The 22490-nt window shown below is 42.6% G+C and overlaps 1 protein-coding gene across 8 annotated transcripts in view; it reads left to right on the forward strand.

The window, feature by feature from the left end:
* LOC145534726 (uncharacterized) overlaps positions 1-22490 on the forward strand; it is a 432243-nt gene that overhangs the window by 308229 nt on the left and 101524 nt on the right. For 2 of the 8 annotated variants that reach the window (XR_014074917.1, XR_014074914.1), the window contains exons 1-4: positions 711-800; positions 13688-13808; positions 14755-14858; positions 21730-21860. The gene's annotated coding sequence lies outside the window, so the exon portion shown is untranslated. Of the gene's footprint in view, positions 1-710; positions 801-13687; positions 13809-14149; positions 14268-14754; positions 14859-21729; positions 21861-22490 lie in introns of those variants that run through there. The other 6 variants (XR_014074908.1, XM_081562916.1, XR_014074906.1 and 3 more) reach the window with 4 other exon arrangements.

The raw sequence follows: 22490 nt of genomic DNA on the forward strand, positions 1-22490 counted from the left end.
GACAAGAAAAGAAGCCACCACAGTGGGAAGTCCATGCACCATGACTAGAGAGGAGCCCCTGCTCTTCACAACTAGAGAAGGCCCACGCGAAGCAAGGAAGACCCAGCAGGGTCAAAAAAATCCATCACCCAAGAGGGTTCCTCCTCCTCCCCTCCCCCCTCCTCTCCCCCCACCCTCTTCTCCTCCCACTTCTAACTGGTTTATTGTTTACAATGAAGACTAGACCTGCCGAGCCCCCTGTGGGTGGGATGCTGCATTTAAAACCTTTAAGTCCTTTAAGATGAGGCTATTTTTCTGATCAGCTTCATTTTCCCCCTTCTCTTTATGGGGGAAAAAAAAAATAGAAAGCTATTTTCTGATGTAGTGAAACTAAAAGAGAGGGAGGGTAGGTGTGGGAGTGTGGGGGGCACCATCATTGTTGTCTCAGAGGGTTTTGTATCAGGACTGGTAAATTCTCAAATTTGACGCTGTGTTATAACATAGATCAACTGTTATTTTTCCAGTCTCAGAGGAAACCTGGAGGAACCTCATTCTTTCAATTGTATTAAATTATTTGTCAATGTTGTCCTTTCCTTTCATCGAAGCATTTGGCCTGGGCTGCAGGAACAGCAAAAAATCTCTTTGAAACCATTGTTTCTTTGGATGTTTGGTTTACCTTTTGGTTCCACAACAGAATAACCTAATAAATAAGGGTGAATAGAATTGTTACTATAGCAATCCCCATAGTAACATCCAGATGCCAGGCAACTCACCCTTCCAGTCCTCTGGAGGCATTCGCCCTAGTGCGACCCATGTTTCAGGTACAGCTTCCCAGGCTTCAGCTCTGATGGCTTGAGATTTTAGAATATTAAATTAAATCCATTTTATTTCCATCCTAGAGAGTGAACAGACTCACGAAATACCGAGAATTCTTATCGACTTATATCCTATGCAGAAGTGAATTTTCTCTGAGCTTGACAGGATGTAGGAACTGCTTGCATTTCAGTTGCTTTTCCAGTTTTAGGTCTGCCCTTAAAAACAACAACAGTAATCCCAGTCAAGGCATGAATTGTTCTTTGTTGATTTCAATAGTCTTACATAACTTACATGGGGGCAGGATGAGGAGATGAAATAGCTTCAGAATGCAGCGTTGTGGGAACACACATGTTTTTAATCTCCTATTTTCCAGAAGATAGCCAGAAGGGATCCCCAAGAGGTCACTTGGAGAAGCCTTTTGCCACCTGGTAGGGTTATAAATTGATTCGCTGATTAAGATGGCTGTTGTTAGGTTGAATGAATGACCGAGAGGTTATAGGAAAATTAAATGGGAGGCAAAAACGGATTTTGAACATCATGTCATAACTTTATATAAGAAGTATTCATGCATACATGTAAATAGGTATACCACTGTGCATATTTAGCATAAATTTATAAACCGGCTGATGAATATCAAATAGTGGATCTGTGTATCCTGTTTCTTAGCCCATTGTATCTTGAATATTAATACTGACACCCTACAGGCAGAAACTGCCGCTGGAAAGCCATTGTGTTACCTTCAGAACCGGTAGGGCTCTGATGGGATGTAAGCTAGAGAACTCTGGTCAGACTACTTCCCAAGGAGAAAGCTTCAACAGACCAAGAGAAGAGGCAGAAGAATAAGAAAGAAGCCACCAACGGGCAGTTCATAAAAAGAGAAATAAGACTTTTAAGAAACACAAGAAACATGTCCAGTCTAACTGCCAAGCAAGGAAGTACAAATAAAAATTAGCGTACCAGAACGTGGAGGGGGGCTGAAACTTTTGCCATGGAATCAGCACCAGGCCCCCAGCCCAAAACAATAGGTGTTAACAAGGGAAAGAGCAATCAGAACCCAGCCCCACAGCAGCGCCTTATGTAAGCAGAGGGCAGGAAGCGAAGCTGGGCATGGTCACGCGGGGGTGGGGCGGCAGTGTTCCTCTTCCAAGGTTGCTCTGTCTCTCCCTTGGGCAAGGAAGGAGGTTGCACTGCCTCCCAGTGAAATTCTGCTCAACCTGGATTGCAGAAGAGCTTCACGGAGGTTCACCCATAGAGCTTGTAGATGCGAACAGGTAGTCTGGGGTTTACTTCCCAGCCTGAAACTCTCTGCTTTGAGAGCAGGCAGGCTTTCTGATCTGCTTCCATGTCTACAATCACAAGACTAGGTGACTGAAGCAGCCTGTACTGCCCTGACTGGTATCCCCAAGGTGCACGAGTTTCTAGCGGGCGACATGCACCAGAGACGGTAGCAGGTATTGATTTGCTCAAGAAGTTTGCCTAATGGGTGAGGCCATCCAGTGGCAGGAACTGAGAAGAGAGTGCCGGATCTCCCATGGAAAGAAGTGTGAGGAGGGGCTTCTACAAGGTCTTCCCTAACAAATCCAGAAAGACTTGGGAGGAGCCCGCCACCCCTGGATGCCCACCACATAGTCAACGTCGCATTAGAGAAATAGTTATGTGCTCAAGAAAGAATATTGCCATTGCATCCATGTGAGTAAGAAGGTACTGGTCCTTTCTCCTCACACTCTTCTCTACTAAAACGTTTCATAGATGTAGCTAGGCTGAATCTCCACTGATATTGTTTACCTGGTAAGTGACCGTAAGTTTAAACGCCTGAGGGCACAGTGAAGGCAGACAAACTTGCTGATGTGAGAGAGCACTGGTTTATCTTTTCCTGAAGGGCATTTTGTCAATTACGCATTTCAAAAGCCTTAAAACTGGGCAGGCTGTGTGACCTACTGTTTCTACTCATAGGAATTTACACTAAGGACATAATCAGAGATGTGCACAAATATACAAACAAAAAATATTTATTGTGACATGATCTACAAAAATAAAAATGAGAAAACTTGGATTTCGAGTTGAAAATAGCAAACTAAATGATGGCATATCCATACGATAAAGTATGTGCAACCATTAAAATGGGCCTTTAAGACTACTTAATGATATTGCACAGTGCTTGTAATATAATGTAAAACAAATAGCATAACATCTGCCATTACAAAGAACTTAGGAGGGAAGAGCAAAAAACATCTCTAGTAGTGGAAGACATGAGTGTATAACTGGAAAGTCCAAGAGACTCAACGGAAAAAGGACCACAGGACATAAGAGGATTCAGTAAAGTAGCAGATAGGGAAGAAATCAACATAAACAGTCTTCACACATGCAAACTAAAAGTAGTTAGAAGGTACCTGATAAATATATTTAAGATAGCAATAATGATCAACTTAGGTACATTAAAAAAATTAAAATTGTGCAAAAACTGCATAAAGAAAACTAAAAATACCTCTAAAGGATATAAAAGATTTGAAGAAATGAAAAGACATATCAGTTTCTTGGATAGACAGGAGTCAATTCTCACTTAGTTAACTTATAAATTTAATTGAAAATATTTAAACAATTAATGTAATTTCTAAAGTATCATTTGGGAGGAAAAATAAGCTGGAGGAGTCAGGACATCCTTGTTAAAGAAGAGAAATGAGAATAAAGACTGGCTTGTCCAGATACGAAAATATGTTCTAAAGTCTCTATAATTAAAGAGTTGTATAGGCACATGAATGGATCAATGGCTAGAAAAATCCAGACATAGACCTAATTGCATATGGAAATTTAATACATAATAAAGATGGCATTTCAAATTGGTGGCAAAAGATGGACTTATAAATTATAAGTGGTGTTGGGATAAGTGGATAGCCATATGGAAAAAGATAAAATTGGATCCATTTCTCACATTGTACACCAGGATAAATTCCAAAGGCTCAGAGATCTAAATGTGAAATGAATGAAGCTATACATATTCGAAGAGAAGGGTATTCTCCTCCAATAACTGGGATGAAGGAAAGTGTCTCAACTATTTAACCAAGTCCAGAAACATTAAGTAAAAATCTAGCTAAATTTTATGGTATTAAAAAAAAAACAAACCTCTTTCAAGTAAAAAAAAACCTCTAAGCAATGTAATAATAATAACACATGGGAAGAAATTTGCAACTTTTATCACAAAGGGTTAACATGTCAAATATATAAAGAGCGTCTAAAAATAGAGAAGAAAAAGCCTATAACTTGGTAGATAAATGGACTAGGGAAATGAACAGACTGTTCCCTAAAAAAAGAAAGGCAAATGGCTCTTAACCATATGAAAATATGTGCAGCTTTGTTCCTAATAAGAGAAATGCAAATGATAATACCCCGAGATACCATTTCTCACATTTCAGCTTGGCAACGATCCAAAAGTTGCAGACCCGCCTCTGGAAGTGGTCAGAACCAAGCCCACTGGGAGTGGAGGAAGGCTGGGAGGGTGGATCTGGCTGGGCATGTGGAGCCCTTGTGTACAGTAAGGCTCCTGCCGCTCCTTCCTCTGGTTTTGTCTGAGGTGAAGTCATGGGCTGCTTTGGCCACTGGCAGGAGATGGGGCAGTCAGGGCTGGGGAGAGAGAGAGCACAGGTGTGGTAAACAGGACCCAGATACAGGAGGCCGTGTGTTTAGAAATATAAGCACTAGGACTTCCCACGTGGTCCAGTGGTTAAGAATCTGCCTGCCAATCCAGGGGACACGGGTTTGATCCCTGGTCCTGGAAGATTCCACATGCCACAAAGCAGCTAAGCCTGCACACCACAACTACAGAGCTTGTGCTCTAGAGCCGTCCACTGCAGCTACTGAAGCCAGCAGGCCTAGAGCCTGTACTCTGCCATGAGCAAAGCCACCGCAATGAGAAGCCCACGCACCACAGCTAGAGAGTGGCCCCTCTCACCTCGGCTAGAGAAAGCCCCCATACAGCAGTGAAGACCTGTGCTGTGCTGTGCTAAGTCCCTCAGGTGTGTCCAACAATTTTCAACCCCATGGACTGTAGCCCTCCAGGCTCCTCTGTCCATGGGGATTCTCCAGGCAAGAATGCTGGAATAGGTTGCCATGCCCTCCTCCAGGGGCTCTTCCCAACCCAGGGATCGAACCCAGGTCTCCAGCACTGCAGATGGATTCTTTACCATCTGAGCCAGGAGGGAAGCCCAGGGATACTGGAGTGGGTAGCCTATTCCGTCTTCAGGGGATTTTCCAGACCCAGGGAATCAAACTGAGGTCTCCTGCATTGCAGGCAGATTCTTTACCAACTGAGCTACCAGAGAAGCCCATGAAGATCTAGGCAGCCAAAAATAAATGAATTAATTTTAAAAAGGCAAGGTAAGCACTGGTTGTGCTTTTATATTAAAATAACTTATTAAAATAGACCTAATTCAGGAAATATTCATGGGGTGCCTTCCCTGTGCCAAGCACTGTTCTAGGCACCAAAGGTACATCAGTGAGCGAAACAGCCCCAAATCTTCATTGTTCTAGAAGGTACTCGTGTTTTAGGCTCCTTTATCACCTTTTGGTTATCATTCTGCAGTTGAAGCCTTGGTTACATGCTAGAACTCAACCCTAATCACCCACAATGCTTACCTGAGAATTGCAGTCAGCGCTTTAACAGCATAATTTCAAAACTGTAACAAAATGCCAAATTTGAGTTAAAATGCTCCAGGACTCAAAGATGGCTGGGTAGCAAATGGCTGACTTTTTTGGCTCCTCCCTTGTAACTGAATTGTTGCTAATCATTTGCCACATTCATTTTATAAACTTGTCAGTTTTCATGTGTACAGGTGCAAAAACACATTCTTGTAAGCATGGGGTGATGTGCATTTTTTCTTTCTTTTTCAACATTGCCTCCATTTGGAAATATGACAGACCTAGACAGCATATTAAAAAGAAGAGACATCACTTTGCTGACTAAAGTCCCTATAGGCAAAGCGATGGTTTTTCCGGTAGTAACCTGCAGACATAAGAGTTGGACCATAAAGAAGAATGAGTGCAGAAGAACTGATGCTTTTCAACTGTGGTGTTGGAGAAGACTCTTGAGAGTCCCTTGGACTGCAAGGAGATACAACCAATCCATCCTAAAGGAGATCAGTCCTGAGTGTTCATTGGAAGGACTGATGCTGAAGCTGCAACTCCAATACTTTGGCCACCTGATGCAAAGAGTCGACTTACTGGAAAAGACCCTGAAGCTGGACAAGATTGAAGGCGGCAGGAGAAGGGGACGGCAGAGGGTGAGACGGCACTAGGTGTGTGTTCTCTCTCAGCATCCACAGTAACTCCTCGCTGGGGCACGTCCTCACGGCCCTAGGGTGCTGGTAAACCCATTGCTCCTTGGCGCCCCCATCTCCGGCATCCCCTGAATTTCCTCTGGACCCAGTTGTTCCTACCTCTTTATCTCAAAATCCTCAAAATGATGTCTTCTTTTTTCCCAACTTGATGCTACTCAAAGGCCTAAGGAGGGTGGAACGATACTATGAAGTAGTGAGAGGGAAGTTTTCACTTCTCCTACGGGAATGGGAGTGAGAACAGAGACATTTGGACATACAACACTGGCTTCTTATACTCAGAGTAGAGAGAGGAAAAGTTTATGCTAATTACTTTTTGTGCGTCGTAAGCCATTGCACTATAAGTGATGTGATGGTCAGTGCAGTTCAGTCGCTCAGTCGTGTCCGACTCTTTGCAACCCCATGGACTGTTGCACGCCAGGCCTCCCTGTCCATCACCAACTCCCGGAGTTTACCCAAACTCACGTCCATGGAGTCGGTGATGCCATCCAACCATCTCATCCTCTGTCATCCCCTTCTCCTCCTGCCCTCAATCTTTCCCAGCCTCAGGGTTTTTCCTGATGCGTTCAGCGAGGCCCCAGTCCTCTGTGCTGTAGATGTGAGCCCTTGGACAGGATGTCTATGTAGCACCTTCACAATGTAAGTTTCTATGTTGTATAACAGAAAAGTGATACATTTATGGCGCTTCCTATAAAATAGACAATTGAATATTCAATGAATAATGAATAATTTCATAAACCATCTTCCCTAATTTATATCTTCTGTGAGTTTAAACTTCATTATGTATCCTGTTCTTTAATATTGGACTCATCACAAACAGTTAAAATGATAGGCTATTCAAAAAATGTTTCTGAATCTGAGAGGAAATTAATAATAACAATTACTCTGATTATTGAATCACCCATATGGTCTAAGTTTATGTTTCTAAATATTTTTACCTACACTGTGAGCCTGGCATCATCATCTAAGACATGGGATTAATATCACTTCAAAGAGTAGTTGTGATGATAAATCAGATATTATTCATGAAATTGTATGATGACTTATAAAGTAAAATGCAACTATGAAGAATGACTATGAGTATTATTCTCCCTCCTCTAAGTCTTATCCAAATTCAAGTCACTGACTGAGGCCTATATAAAGTTCAAACTTCTGTTTGAAACTTTTCACAACCATTCTAGCCAACAGCTGTCTCTCTCTCCCTTGCGTTCTAGCAAACGCAGCAAATGTGGTGTGTGTTGCATACTACCCATCCTAGTTCTCAAATACTTGGTTAATATCACTTTAATGTACTTCGTGCATTCATTCATTCTTAAAATTAAAATCTGGAAGAAGGAAACTGTCTCCTGTAGTATGCCATACATGAAATGTATTGAAATGTAATATTGCATACATGGAATGTATTGAAACACTTGTTGCTATTGTTTAGTCACTAAGTTGCGTCTGACTCTTTGTGACCCCATGGACTGTGCCTGCCAGGCTCCCCTGTCTATGTGATCTTCCAGGCAAGAAATTACGGGAGCAGGTTGCCATTTTCTTCTCCAGGGGATCTTCCCAACCCAGGGATTGAACCCATTTCTCTTGCATTGGGAGGTGGATTCTTTACCACTGAGCCACCAGGAAAATAGGTCCTTGTGTGGTGGTGGTTCAGTCGCTAAGTTGTGTCCAACTCCAGGTCCTTTGAAAGTGAAGTCACTCAGTCGTGTCCGACTCTTTGGGACCGCATGGACTGTAGCCTGCTAGGCTCCTCCGTCCATGGGATTTCCCAGGTAAGTATACTGGAGTGGGGTGCCATTTCCTTCTCCAGGGGATCTTCCCAACACAGGGATCGAACCCAGGTCTGCCGCACTGCAGGCAGACTATTTACCGTCTGAGCCACCAGGGGTTCCTAGCACCAGGTCCTTTGGTGCTTATTAAATGGATGGATGATGAGAAGGGTGGATAAATATATCATCCTTGCTCTGTTCTGCCAGGTGATTTGAGATGATGAGAAGCAACCCAGATTCAGTGCCTGAGTGCTCCCTCTCCTTTACTGTCCAAGTCAAATGGCTCAAACCTCCACCCAGTATTTGTGGAAGTCCTCCACACTCCCTGATAACCTCTGAGGATATCCCCGGAGAGGTTTATATTCTCCTGGGTCTGTCTCTGTGCAGCCTGCCTCCAGATTAACTCTCTCAGCCCCACTGGCCAGCATCCTCTTTCTTCTCTGCTTTGGTCCAGCCTGAGCATTGCCCCCACTTCTTCCGTTCTGTCACTAACACATCTCTGGGTAGACCTTTACAGTGACCGATCTTTACCAAAGCTTTCAAGGTAGGAAAGGATGGTGTCAACACAGAATAGGAAATAAATGACAATTGTGTATTAAACTCCGCTACTGTTGCAAGTCCCTGGGCCATCATTTCACATTGACTTTCACATTGGCTGTCTTTCTTTTTTTTCTCAGGCTCCTTGCCAATTTCTTGCCAAGTTCCTCAGCCCTCTCTAACCAACAAGAAGGCTGCTGCTGCTAAGTCGCTTCAGTCGTGTCCGACTCTGTGCGACCCCATAGACGGCCGCCCACCAGGCTCCACCGTCCCTGGGATTCTCCAGGCAAGAGTACTGGAGTGGGTTGCCATTGCCTTCTCTGAACAAGAAGGCATCAGTGACCAATTCCTAAATGCAGTTAATTTTTAAGGTAGAGCAGTTTAACTCTCTGGTTTTTTTTTTTTAATCCTATCTTTTAAGACAGTGGGAGCATCATCTACATGAAGAGGGGCCCATCAGGATATCTTCCGCAACTCATGTGCCATCTCCTCTGAGATGAATAGGTCCACTTCTCTGCCAGGTGAAAATAATGAAAAATCAGTGTTTCATTTTAACTAGTAAATACTTCCTGAATTTGTCATTTTAAAAATTCTTTCACTGAAGGACTTCCCCGGTGGCTCAGTGGTAAACAGTCAACCTGCCAATGCAGGAGACACAGGTTTGATCCCTGACCGGGGAGGATCCCACGTGCTGTGGAGCAGCTAAGCCCATGCGCCACAACCTCTGAGCCTGTGCTCTAGAACACGGGCGCCTCGGCTACTGAGCCCGTGAGCCACAACTACTGAAGCCAATGTGTCCTGGAGCCCATGCTCCGCAACGAGAGGAGCCACTGCAGTGAGAGGCCTGTGCATTGCAGCTTGAAAGTAGCCCCTACTTGCCACAACTAGGGAAAAGCCCCGAGTGGCAATGAAAACCCAGCATGGCCAAAAATAAATTAATTAATTAAAATTTTAAAAAGATATTAAACAAAATATTTCTTCACTTGAGATTTCCAGAATGATGCTCGATACATGTGTTCCTTCAGTAGCCTTCACTCTGGTAATTAGACATCCCAAGGACCATTTCTTCCATCCATCTCCAGAAGCCATCAAAAAAAATTAACTTCTCAGAATGCTGAGACTTAATGGACAGTATTGATGTCATGAGGTTCTGTCCATCTTAAATATATTCACTAAGTTATTAACACATGACAGACATGGCAGTTGAGTACAGATTATGTTTTTACATCCTAAACATTGATTATAAGAAAAGCTTGTCTTATCACCACACTTGGAGCTCACCAGTCAGCCTCCAACTGGTTAAAAAAACAGTGATTTAGCTTTAAGGCTTTAGGGCAAAAAGCTTAATAATGCATATGCTGAGCCTACCAAATTTTCAATCTTAAACCACACATTTCTTTCCATTTTCTGCTTTCTTCAAGGCCCACTTCCTGCTTTGTCTGTCCATAAAGTTTTGTCTTGTAACTAATCCCATGACAATATTCCCTAGTACTGAATATCCTAATACTGAATATCTGCCTATGTCAAGTTACACCATTCTACACCAGCTTATACAATGCTTCTCATATGAGATATCCTGGCTCCACAAGCAAATTGTATGATTATTTATTGGCAGAAGCATGTCTTATGTTTATTACAAATTCATCTTGGTGCCTAGCTTAATGCTGAGCACATAGAAACTACCTAATAAATTCTGTTTTAACATCTAAGCAAGATAATTGCTGAAAATTTTTTATCACTTGAGAATGAAATGCAGAAATTGAAAGAAGAATGAAATGTAGTCCTCTCTACTATACCAAGCAGAGAACTTATGAACCTTGTCACTAGTCAATGAATATTGAGCCCCATTGGTGTACAGTTGTCTGTTGGGAGTTGGAAGATATACACACATAAGACAGTGTTGCTCTCATGAAGGCTGAGATAGCTATTTTCCTTTTGCTTCATTGGAAGGGCATCCAGTTTGTTGTACATTTATGACATATGCATAGGCCATGAAACAGCCATGCATTTAAACTCAGGTAACATTTTGATCTGAAGAAGGAAATGGCAACCCACTCCAATATTCTTGCCTGGAGAATCTCATGGACAGAGGATCCTGGCAGGCTACAGTCCATGGGTCTAAGGTGGCGACAGAGGATGAGACGGTTAGATAGCATCACCAATTCAATGGACGTGAATATGCGCAGACCCTGGGAGACAGTAGAGGACAGAGGCTGGGCTACAGTCACAAGGTGGGGTCGCAAAGAGTCGGACACAACTTAGCGACTGAACACCACCACCACCGACAACATTACAGTGAACAGTGGAGAAAAAAAAGAAATCGTGTCCATTAAAACATCTAGCAATTACTAATCCTTTCAAGGCCAAAAACAAAAACAGCTTGTCTTCACAAAACCATTTGAATCGAGTCCAATGTTAGACAAAAACATTTTACAATGCAGACATTTTGGGGAGACAATTGGCTGTGCCTTTTAAAACTGTGTACTTTTAAAGCAAAGGCAGTCGAGTGTTGAACTTTCTGTGGAGGTTGCTCTTCAGTAGCGTATGTGATGATTTCATTACCACCTTGCCACAAATTCTTTTAAGAGATGGCAATGAGAAGTTTTGGGTTTCTTTTCTGAAATTTTCATCACCTCTGTTAGAGACAAAAATATGGTTTCCCGTTACAAATGATTATTTTAAAATGTACCATTTAAGCAAGGCATGAGCATTCTACCAGATTGTCAACACTAATGGTCATGAGAATTGGAGGCAGGATGGTGACCCCAGCACACGCTGTCTTTTTGGAAACATTTGCAAGGGTGGCCTGGAACCTGTGAGGTGAGAGATAATTTAAGAAGTAATTTTCTATGGCAAGAAAGCCAGCTTGGAAACTTCCTGGAAAAATAAGCAAAATCAAAGGCCACTGCTGTAAAAATTTCCAAAGTACTCCTTACAAGTAGAATATTGCAATCCTAAAGAAAATCTCTGACGGTTAGGGAGTTTGGGATGGACATGTTCACACCACTATATTTAAAATGGATAACCAATAAGGTCCTACCATATAGCACACGGAATTCTGCTCAATGTTGTGGGGCATCCTGGATGGGAGGGGAGTTGGCAGAAGAATAGATACATGTATGTATATGACTGAGCCTCTTTGCTGTCCACCTGAAACTATCACAACATTGTTAATCGTCTGTACTCCAATATAAAATAAAAAGTTAAAATTTTTTTAAAAATTAAGAAAATCCCTGATAGAAGGGCAACATGAAAGATAAAGTCTTATCCAACTTTTTGACAATTAATCACATTTATGTTAGGTGTTACTGGGTTAACTGTCATTAATCCTTTGATCTATGAAACATTGGCAGGTAATTTATGTATTTCATATGTAATGATGCAAATCATCATACCAGTTTATCTAAGTGTCTTCTCCTATTGCTTTCCCATTGGCTGAGATCTAGATGATGTAGACACTGCCAAGGCTTTCTGGGCACCGGCAGAAAAAGTCTTTTTCTAAGTGGTTTTATCCTCCCGGTAAACACCTCGGCCTCACTTAGATATTAGCGTCTGGGCTCATCCAACTAGACTAAGACAGGAACAGTAACACAAGTGTTTCATTGGCTAACTTCTGCCCTCTTTGATTTCTTTTGCACACTTTATTAGACATAAAATTCGTTATCAACTCTTCGTTTATCTTATGTATCAACCCCAGAAGGGTTGTCTGAAAGAGTGATCTAGTTCCTGATGCTCATGGACTATCACTCTGTGGCCGGTACACGGAGCCTCTCTGGTGTCTAAGCTCTCTAGTGGCCAGTGTCCAGTGGTTTTAGAGACATGTTTTCCAATGCAGACTGTCCAAATGCGACTTCCTATCCGTGTGTGTGGAGGAACAATGCTGACAGTATTTCTACTCATCCTCCAAGTCCCTGAAAGGTGATTATACAGCATAGGGCTGCTAACTTTAACTAAAGTGGTGGTGGCAGGAGGTGGGGGGGAGAGGTGAGGGCAGGGGAGGGAGTGGAGTGGGGAAGAACATTCCAGAAGCTGGAACAGCGCCACCTGAAGGAGTCAGGAGATCAGTGGCCGGATGTGCACAGATCCCTGGGGGGGAGGGGGAGAAGAAGCCAGAGCAGCTTAAATGGTCAAAGAATCAAATGTAAAGTGAGCTGCGAAGGTCAGATCTGGATTGAAGCCCAAATTCTGAGTCTCCGCATCCGTCCAAGGATAAACTTGGCTCCTAATCAGGGCTGACAATTAGGCCGTACAGTTAATATTTTTACAGCTGTTTTATTAATAACACATACAGTGCATCCAGCCAGGATTTGTTGGAGACACCTCAGGAAAACGAATGATGTAAATAACAGATGGATGTAGAATATTCCTACAAACAGGCATAAAGATATTCCCTTCTTGTTTAAAAAGAATTTAAATAGACAGATTGTAGATAAACAGGCAGACAGAAAGGGGGAGAGAGAGAGGATTTATGACATTTGAGGTAGTGGCTGCATGCATTCACACGGTAGGAAACATGGACATAGACTCAGAAGCTTGCTGTAGGGGAGGAGAGACGCAAAGCCTTGGCTTTAATAAAAAAAATAAGTTCCATGGTTCCAGGGGTTGAGCGCAGCAGTGTGGGGGCCATTAGAAGCAGGTGTGTTTGTGGTTCCTCTGACACCTCCTCTGATGCATGTCCCAGGGTTAGAGACCACTTGTGTCGCCTGTCCAGCCATGCCCAGGCCCAGCCTGGCCGCACAGGGTGGCCTGAGGTCATCCTTTCCTCTTTCTGCATATGTCAGTCTCCTATCCAAAGACCCCTGTCACGCTTGCCCATTTTGCATCTGAACTGGGAACTGTGGTATTTCAATCTGAAAAGAGAAATAAAAAATTCAGGATCTTCGCGTCTTTTGTTTTCACTCCTACTTTTTTTTTTTTGGTGCTGTTTTCTCATGTGCCTGCTGCACTGTGCTCCTTCCATACTTTGCAACCAGATGGCTCAGGAACGAAGAACAAAGGCCACTAAAAAGTGGGCGGGGAGAGAAGGAGAAAGAAGCAGAGAACTGAAAGTCAAGGCGAAACCTGAGATCGGAGCAAAGCCCAAAAGCTTTAATCACTGATGACTTCTGGTTGAATTATGAACCTAGAACAGATATTCTTCTTGTGTGATCCTCTGTGTGTGTGTTTGTGTGTGTGTGTGTGTGGCACGCACGCCACATACAGATACATAACCGCTGGTTTATTTCACTGACAAGGATTAAAGCCAGAAACCTCTTTTCTTAGGTCCATCTCCATGCTTCCTGACACAAGTCAAAAGAGACGTGAGGCACCTTTGCCCAGAGGAAGATTGCTGAGTGTGGATGTGGGCACAGAGGGTGAACCCTGGCCCCCAGGGAGAATTTTGGTGAGTTTGAAGGGCTCAGGAATTGTGCGAACTGCCGTTTTACAGCTGGGTGACCTCGAGCAAGTCACCTCCCTTCTCTCTTCAAAGAGATGTTATGTGTTCAGTGGGCTAACACGGGTAAAACTAGAAAGCACCAGATGAAAGATTATGGTTTTCCTGGAGTATTGCAATTTCCTCCAAAACTAAACTGAAAGTTGCTCAGTCGTGTCCGACTCTTTGCGACTCCATGGACTCTACAGTCCATGGAATTCTCTAGGCCAGAATACTGGAGTGGGTAGCCTTTCCCTTCTCCAGGGGATCTTCCCAATCCAGGGATCAAACCCAGGTCTCCTGCATTGCAGGAGGATCCTTTACCAGCTGAGCACCAGGGAAGCCCAAGAATACTGGAGTGGGTAGCCTATCCCTCCTCCAGCAGATCTTCCTGACTCAGGAATCGAACCGAGACCTCCAGTATTACAGGTGAATTCTTTACCAACTGAGCTATCGGGGAAGCCTAAACTTGAAGGTGGCCACAAATTGTCTTCAGTGCTTTTCTTTTTTTTTTTTTAATAAATTTATTTATTTTAGTTGGGGGCTAATTACTTTACAATATTGTAGTAGTTTTTGCCATACATTGATACACTCTTGAGTTTTATACGGCATTAGATTCCTACCTAAGCCTGCCTCTCCAGATTGTGCCCGATGCTGTCAATCTTACCCCTTACCCCCAGGTGAACTTATGCTTGTGTACCAGCGAAATTTTGTTAGATTTTAGGATGACCTAATTGTGACTTGGGCTACTAATTACCTTATATGTGAGCCATGGAAAGGTTTCATTTTTCATCAGGAATTTCTGTAGATATAATGCCTTAAAACAAAAGGGATGACTTTCTAATGGTAAAATTTCATGCAGGTGGAGAGGGCTCAATAACTGTAGGAAGGAAACATTTGTTATTCTCCTGGGCAGGGCTACACACAAAGGCCTAATCTGCATCCTGGCAAGGCCAGGCCAGTATCCATGCATCTGTGGGAGTATGGACTACGAAAGAAGGAAGACTTCTTGTAGGATTTGTAAGTACTTCTACTGAAAGTCTCTTTACACCTTTTATATATCCCTTTACACCCTCCAGGTGGGCTAAGGTTTTCTTTTCTCTGCAAGTAGAGAAGAATGTATGTAGAGTCACACTCTACTTTCTAGACTCAGACAGGGTGAGGACACTTATAAAAAGGCCAGACTTGATATTTTCATTTATACAAAATCAAATCTAGAGCTTTTGCCTTCTCTGTTATCATGGGGACTCGGGGAGACAGGGATGGGAATTCGGATTCCAGATGAGCAAAGTGAAATGCAAAGAGAGTGACCTATTCCCTTGTCTTCCAAGGCCAAGCAGGCCTTGGGGGTACACATTGCACCTTCCCTAGTCAAGAGGAAGGGGCGTGGCCTATCTCATAATCTCGGCAGAGACCTGCGTCCATCTGCATCACAGGCTGAGCTGCTAGCTGATGCTCAGAATCTCACATGTTTGGCAGCAAATTGTAGAAAAATGAAGAGGGACTTGCAAGTCAGCCTACGAATTTCATATCTTGACTCTCCTGCCAACTGTATGTTCTGAATCTCTCCAAGATTGCTTAATTTCCTTAGTCCTTATAAAACGGCATCATGATTACCTAACTCATAGAGTTGCTGGGAGTGTTCAATAAAGTGATGCATGGAAAGCAATTAACACGGTGCCTGGAAGCCTAAATAGTGTTAAAAATGCTACATTTCATATTCTCGTTATGGGCTTAGTGAGAGTGCCCCTTCCATCCTCCAGAATCATAGAATGGTAGAGCCAATGGAAACTTCAAGGAGTGGTTTGCAAACCTTTGGACCAAAATCTCTAAGAAATGTATTTTACTGTATCACCCAGGACAAAAATATATATGTAAATATTACTAATCAGGGAATTATTTGGACATTTTTCAAAAATTGCTAAAAACTAGGGTTTGTTTGTGGTAGCTTCTGATGTTTGCCTCTTTATATTGTTTCATTTTTAAAATTTAATAGGCCTATTGTAGAGGAGCAAAACATTTCCAATATGCACACATATTAAAACAGAAATTGCACGAAATGAGACACACTTTTACTGCCTTGCCATGTACTTGGATATTTTCTTTTTGGTTTGATTCTGTTTCTTTTTCTTTTTTAAATGTTGGTTGTGACCCCAAAAAATGCCCACCAATGAGTCATTACTAATGGTTTGAAAACACCCATATAGACAAGGTACTTCTCTCTACAGATAATGAAGTAAGGCTTAATGTGGCTTCAGTATCACTCATGTGATAGGGGCAGAACTGAGCCTTCAATCCCCGTCTGTGAGCTCCCAAACCCAAGAGACTTATAGTCGCTGAGAGGTGCTAAGCTGCAGAGGCCTGCCTTTGCTGTTTAATGTCTCGAACATCTAGAGCAAGGGTTCTCCATGATTTGTTGCTGCTCAGAACAGCCAAACAGACATGTGTGGGTCATTCTGAACATACTTGAAAATTTCTCGAATCTTAAGAAAGATCTGTTTTCCGCACTGCATTGGCAACACAGTTGGAAAGTTACTTGAATGTTTTTCAAAAATTGTTTATAGATTTGAAAACTGTTTGGGGTTTGCGACTGCTTCTGTTGTTTGCCTCTTTGTATCGTCTCGTTTTTCAAAATTTAATAAACACTTTGCAGAGGAGCAAAATAATTGGTCACACACTTGTGGGTTCCCAGATTTGTTTTACACGTGTATGCAATACAGCGTAACTCAAAACATGTTCAAGCCTGGTGCATCACATCATCTCTGGTGCCGTGGTCGAGACCAAAGCAGAACTCCAGCGAGGACCCATGGCCCCAGACCACGTCACTCCCCAGGCCTTTTGACCACGGTGCTTGGGGGCCAGACCCTGGCCCCAGTGACTGTGTGGTCACTATCAGGGCCCGTGGCCGGAAGCCACTGTGACAGGCTTGCACAGAGGGCAGAGGCCTCGGTTCGGGTCCACTAGTGTTGGAGGCTTTGCCCGACCTGTGGCGCAGAAGGGAGCGGCAGCCTCTGCAGGATGCCAGCAGGGCAGGGACAGCTCTGCCCTGTTCCTTTCACCTGGCTACGCTCCTGCCCCACAATGGGCTGCGAGGTGGGGTTTGTCTTGGACCCACTTGTAAGATAGGTTTAGGGTATGTTATCTCTTTATCTGGGACCTCCAGGACTTTCTTCTTTCTGCTATGAACCATGTTGTTATCGTTAAGTCGCTAGGTTGTGTCCAACTCTTTGCGACCCCATGGACTGCAGCATGCCAGGCTTCCCTGTCCTTCACTATCCCCCAGAGTTTGCTCAAATTCATATCCATTAAGTCAGTGATGCCATCCAACCATCTCATCTTCTGCCACCCCCTTCTCCTTTTGTCTTCAACCTTCCCCAGCATCAGGGTCTTTTCCAATGAGGTGGCTCTTTGTATCATGTGGCTAAAGTATTGGAGCTTCAGCTTCACTATTCAGTATTGGAGCTTCAACTTCATTCCTTCCCATGAATATTCAGGGTTGATTTCCTTCAGGGTTGATTGGTTTGATCGCCTTGCTTTCCAAAAGTCTTCTCCAGCACCACAATTTGAAAGCCTCAATTCTTTGGCACTCAGCCTTCTTTATGGTCCAACTCTCACATCTATACATGGCTACTGGAAAAACCATTGCTTTGATTATATGGACCTTTCTTGACAGAGGGATGTTCTTTGCTTTTTAACCTGCTATTTAGGTTTGTCATAGCTTTTCTTCCAAGGAGCAAGCATCTTTTAATTTGATGGCTGCGGTCACAGTCCGCAGTGATTTTGGAGCCCAGGAAAATAAAAATCTGTCACTGCCATATAACTCTGTCATTCACTAGGGGCGCTAAATGTCTTGTGGGGGTTTTTTTGTCCCAAATCCTTGGCCAGTCTTTTTCAATAGAGATCATTGATCTTTTTTCACCTTGGATCACTCAGTTCTTTGTTGTTGAAAATCGTGAGGCAAGTCCAAGACCACCTTCCACTGCCATTCCATTCCACTTCTTCATAACTGTTTGCACCTAGCAAGGCTTGCTTAACTTGTAGTTGTTTGCTTTAACTTTCCCTCCGAAAAGAAATAGGTTGAGAAAATTTGGTGAAAATGCCAACAGACCTTTAAGTTGCAACAATCTGCTTCTTTGAGAAGAAAGATAAGCAGCCAAACTATACAATCAATGTTGGAAACCCATCTGGGTCGTTTTTACTCCAAGTATGGACACCTCTGAAATCTGCAATCATCACATATTCATCCATTCAATCAGTCATGTATCTATACTTTTATTTATTCAAAGTTTCACTAAACGGTGAAGTTTAGGACTTCACTACAGTGAAGTATACTTCACAACAGATTAAGATCCAGCTTTATACTGATAAAGTGGGTTGGAATATGGAAGCTCCAATCCATATGGGGACGTGTATATGCCTTTGCCACAGAGTGAAGGTCCAGAAGCCCTAGTCCTATGGCTCACAGGTCTAGTGTCTTATTGGTTGTTCATAGTGAAAAATATCATTGCATGGTATTTTTCCATCTCATATTATAATGGAAAATTTGGTACCAGTGACTAAACCCAGTGTGGCTGTTCCCCTACAACATCTCCAATAAGTGTTAAAATGAAGAGAGCAGTAATTCTTATAATCACAATACCTAGAATGTCTCATTTCAACCCTGCTTAGACATTCAGACACGAGACTTTTAGCCATGGAAATATAGCCAAATTGGTTTAACAGTTTATTTGCTCTGAGTTGCTACCTGTTGATTATCTTAATTCATAGCCGTAGCTCTATAAATATAGACACCATGTGAATGGTCAGAACTGTAGACTCCTTTCTCACTCCTTACCCACTGCGCAGTGATGAAATTACAGTCTCTCACTCTAGATCCAGCCTTCTGTAATCTGTTTTGTGATACTAGAGTCACACTCTGCAAAGTACATTTCCCTTTGTTTCCAGTTAGGTTCAGCCAACAGGAGATAGATGTTGAGGAGGTGTTGGTCTGAACAGCATGGTTCCAATCACGGCAGGCGCACTGGACACTAGCTCTTTTCCGCTTTCTCAGGACCAGCTCCATCACCACCCTCCCAAAGAACCACAGCATCTAGGCAGTTTCCCTGCCTACCTGTGCCTTCCTCCGTACGGCCCCTCCTCTGAGCTGCTGGCTCTCTGGCAGTGTTGTCTTTTTGTTCTTTTACCCTCTGAATTTCCATATTAGATTTCCCAGTTGAAATACTTAATGTGATTTCGATTTTCCTCATTGACCCTGACTATACAGTACTTGCACCAGAAGGCCTTCCAGGATGGGGTAATAGGATTGATCTGGTTCTACGCCTGGGCCTCAATGCAATTTTGGCACCTACTGATGGGAATGAAATGTTAGTATTTCATGGCAAGCAGCAGCCTCTCAAGTTATTGTGTCTCACTGTGATAAAGTTCTGATTAAGCCAGTGACTTTGGGGACCAAATACCCGCTGAACTTGGCCTTCATGGTAGCAAAGTGATAGCAGTAACAATTGATGACAATTTCAAGGATGGTGGAGTGAATGAATTGAGTGAATTGGGGGCCTGATAGGAGGACAATGACAAGTTCTGGGCTTTAAATTCTCAGCTCAAATTACAGTGAGAAAACTCAAGGGTTTTTTTTTTTTTTTTTTTTTTTTTGTGGTAGCCCCCAGTGATTCTCTACTTATAAACACAAGGCTGAACTCACTGAAACTCAGACTCAGAATTTAGTTGTGTTGACTGCAAAATTGACACAGATTCATCAGAAATCTTATGTGACAGTCAGGGCTTTGACTGGGGAGAAGGGAGACCTTAACACTTAGGAGGTGACTTCTGGGTCAACTGAGCTAAAGCTGAGAATCTGGAACCCCCGAAACCTTAAATCTTGAGTCTTCTGAGCCTTCGTTCCCAATGAAAACAGCTCATCCTCGTGGGTTTGAAAAAGCCAGCTTCCCTTGACTTGAAGACCCTCAAATAACTTTATTTCGGGCAGCTGAGCTGTCTGGCCACAAATTGTCCATTCTCCTTAAGACTTGCCCCGAGTACCACTTAGTGTCCCCAGACCTGTAACTAGGATCATATCAGCCAGTTCCAGAGAGACAAATGCACAGTCTGATCTGGGAGGAGATAGCTTATAGTACAAGAAAAAAAGGACTATCTTGTAATATAATGACAGAAAGCTAGCATAGTGTCAGAGTGATTTCTAAGTGTGTTTAGACCAAAGATGATGAATATAAAGTTGGATGGAGCTGAATCTATTGCTATGAATGCACATAACAGAGACACTAAATTTTAAATAATTACCCGCTTGCTTCTCGCCCGCCTTCAAACCTCCTTGTCTACCACCTCCATCTTGTCCTGTTGCTCGCCTCACTGGAGACAATTCCTCTTTCTCTTGGTCCACCTCCTCCATTTTACCGTTTCTTTATTATCCATTTCTCTTTCTCCTCCTTCCATCACCTCTCCTTCTTTTCTGAAGACAGAAAAATGGTAAGAATAGTGCTAGTGATGGGCTTCTATCAAGGGAAAGGAAATTCATAAATTTGAAGGCAAGTTGAACACAGTTAAGAGTCCAGGTCATCAAGTTCCAAGTGTGTTCTTGCACCTGAAACACTCCCTTCAATTTCCATTCACTTTCTTACTCTCTTCTAGTTAAGATCTTAGGGACAAAACCTTTCACAAACAGCATAACCGAGGCCTAGAACATGTTAAATCATCTTCCTGGTCCTATTTGTATTGCCCTCTGTGGTATTTATCTTCTATTATTTATCATTAAAATTATGTTTTTCCACTAAGGATTTGATTTTTATTTACATACTTGTTTGCTTTTCTTTAATGAGCTAATGAACAAATTTAATGTTCTTTAATGAACACATTTATAGCAGAGCTTCAGGAGAAAATGCATTGAAAGTGGCAAGTAACCAATTTCCAAGACAATTCGAACCGGCACCCATTTTTTTTTTCTAGCACCCATTTTGAAGTTGAGCATTTCTTGGATAAACCTTCAAATTAAAACTGAGAAAGTGAATCAGTAACTAGATTAAATGGTTAAGATCACAGATTTGGGGACCAGAATGCCTGGGTTCAGATCTCAACTCTGCCATTTCCTGGTTGTGAGGCTTTGGGCAAAATATGAAGAATCTCTCTGAGCCGTGGTTTCTTCATATTTAGATTAATAGCTGTTACGTGGTAGTGTTCTAGGAATTAAGAGAACTAATAGATGTTGAAGGAGAGGACAGAGCTTGGCCCATAGTAAGCTGTATATGAGTAAGATTTTTTTGTTAATAGCATTTTGAGGGCATTAATTTTATCCTGACTTGAAACTTAAACTTAGTATCAACTGACTTGCTTCAGCAGCATGGCTGGTTAACGAAAAAGACTGAACTTTAAAACCACATCCATTTGATTCTGAAGTCCACGTTCTATGTGTTAGGCCCTGTGCCTTTCCTTTTAATAATCAGATATGCAGAAGCAGATGTACTACCTAAGAGAACCCACAGATTAAATAACTTTCAATGTATAAGTGTTTCATTCACATAAGTGACTTTTTTTTTTTTTAATTGGAAAGCATTTTTAAATTGCTAAATAGTATAAACGAAGTTAATCAGTTTGGGACAAAGAAGTCATTATTTTACTAATGATATGGAGGGAAAAGAAGGGAAAGTGGGAAAAACTGACCTTTATGTTAGGATAATCCTCAAAAATGGGCCACAAAAGTTCCTCAAGGAATCACATAATGTTTAACTTCTAGACTCAGAAATAGTCTCTTGATGCTCTAGCTGCCACTGCTTCTCATGTTTTGGGGAAGGAGAAAATAGCCCATCTTTCCTCCTAATTTATAACTTATTATACAAAAAAGAAGCCTTTAAATGTCATGAATTTTTAATTTTTTTTCATTTAGTTGATTCTCTTGCTGAGAAAAGTGACTGCCAAAGAACTGTGCCTAGTATGAGCAATAAACATCAACCACATCTACTGCATTAATAATTTAAACACAAATCGTCAAACAAAATGATCTGGCAGGTCCCACAGGTGAGTCATGCAGAGTTTTAAAAGATGCTGATGTGTTTAAACCAGGCAGCTTTAAAATGAAAATTTTACCCCAGGTGTGGTCAGAGATGTGTTAGCTGCTGCTGCTGCTAAGTCGCTTCAGTCGTGTCCGACTCTGTGCGACCCCATAGACGGCAGCCCACCAGGCTCCCCCGTCCCTGGGATTCTCCAGGCAAGAACACTGGAGTGGGTTGCCATTTCCTTCTCCAATGCATGAAAGTGAAAAGTGAAAGTGAAGTCGCTCAGTCGTGTCCGACTCTTCGCGACCCCTTGGACTGCAGCCTACCAGGCTCCTCCCTTGGACTGCAGCCTACCAGGCTCCTCTGTCCATGGGATTTTTCAGGCAAGAGTACTGGAGTGGGTTGCCAATATTGCCTTCTCTGGAGATGTGTAGGGAGCCCACCAATTCAACATCCATTCCACTACCGCACGGATCTTGCTGTTCTCACCAGGATACATCGCTACCCAAGATCTCATTAGGCTATGTATTATCCGTGAGATCAAGGTCAAGGCCTCTCTTAAATGGCTACATCCCATTTACCCTGAACTAATGTTCAACATGGACTTCTGATTGGCTGAGCATCCAGTTTGGCTGTTCAGTCTCTGTACCTT

This window comes from Giraffa tippelskirchi, chromosome 14 (assembly GCF_054371585.1).
Source record: "Giraffa tippelskirchi isolate mGirTip1 chromosome 14, T2T-mGirTip1v1.2.pri, whole genome shotgun sequence".
NCBI classification, from domain to species: domain Eukaryota; kingdom Metazoa; phylum Chordata; class Mammalia; order Artiodactyla; family Giraffidae; genus Giraffa; species Giraffa tippelskirchi.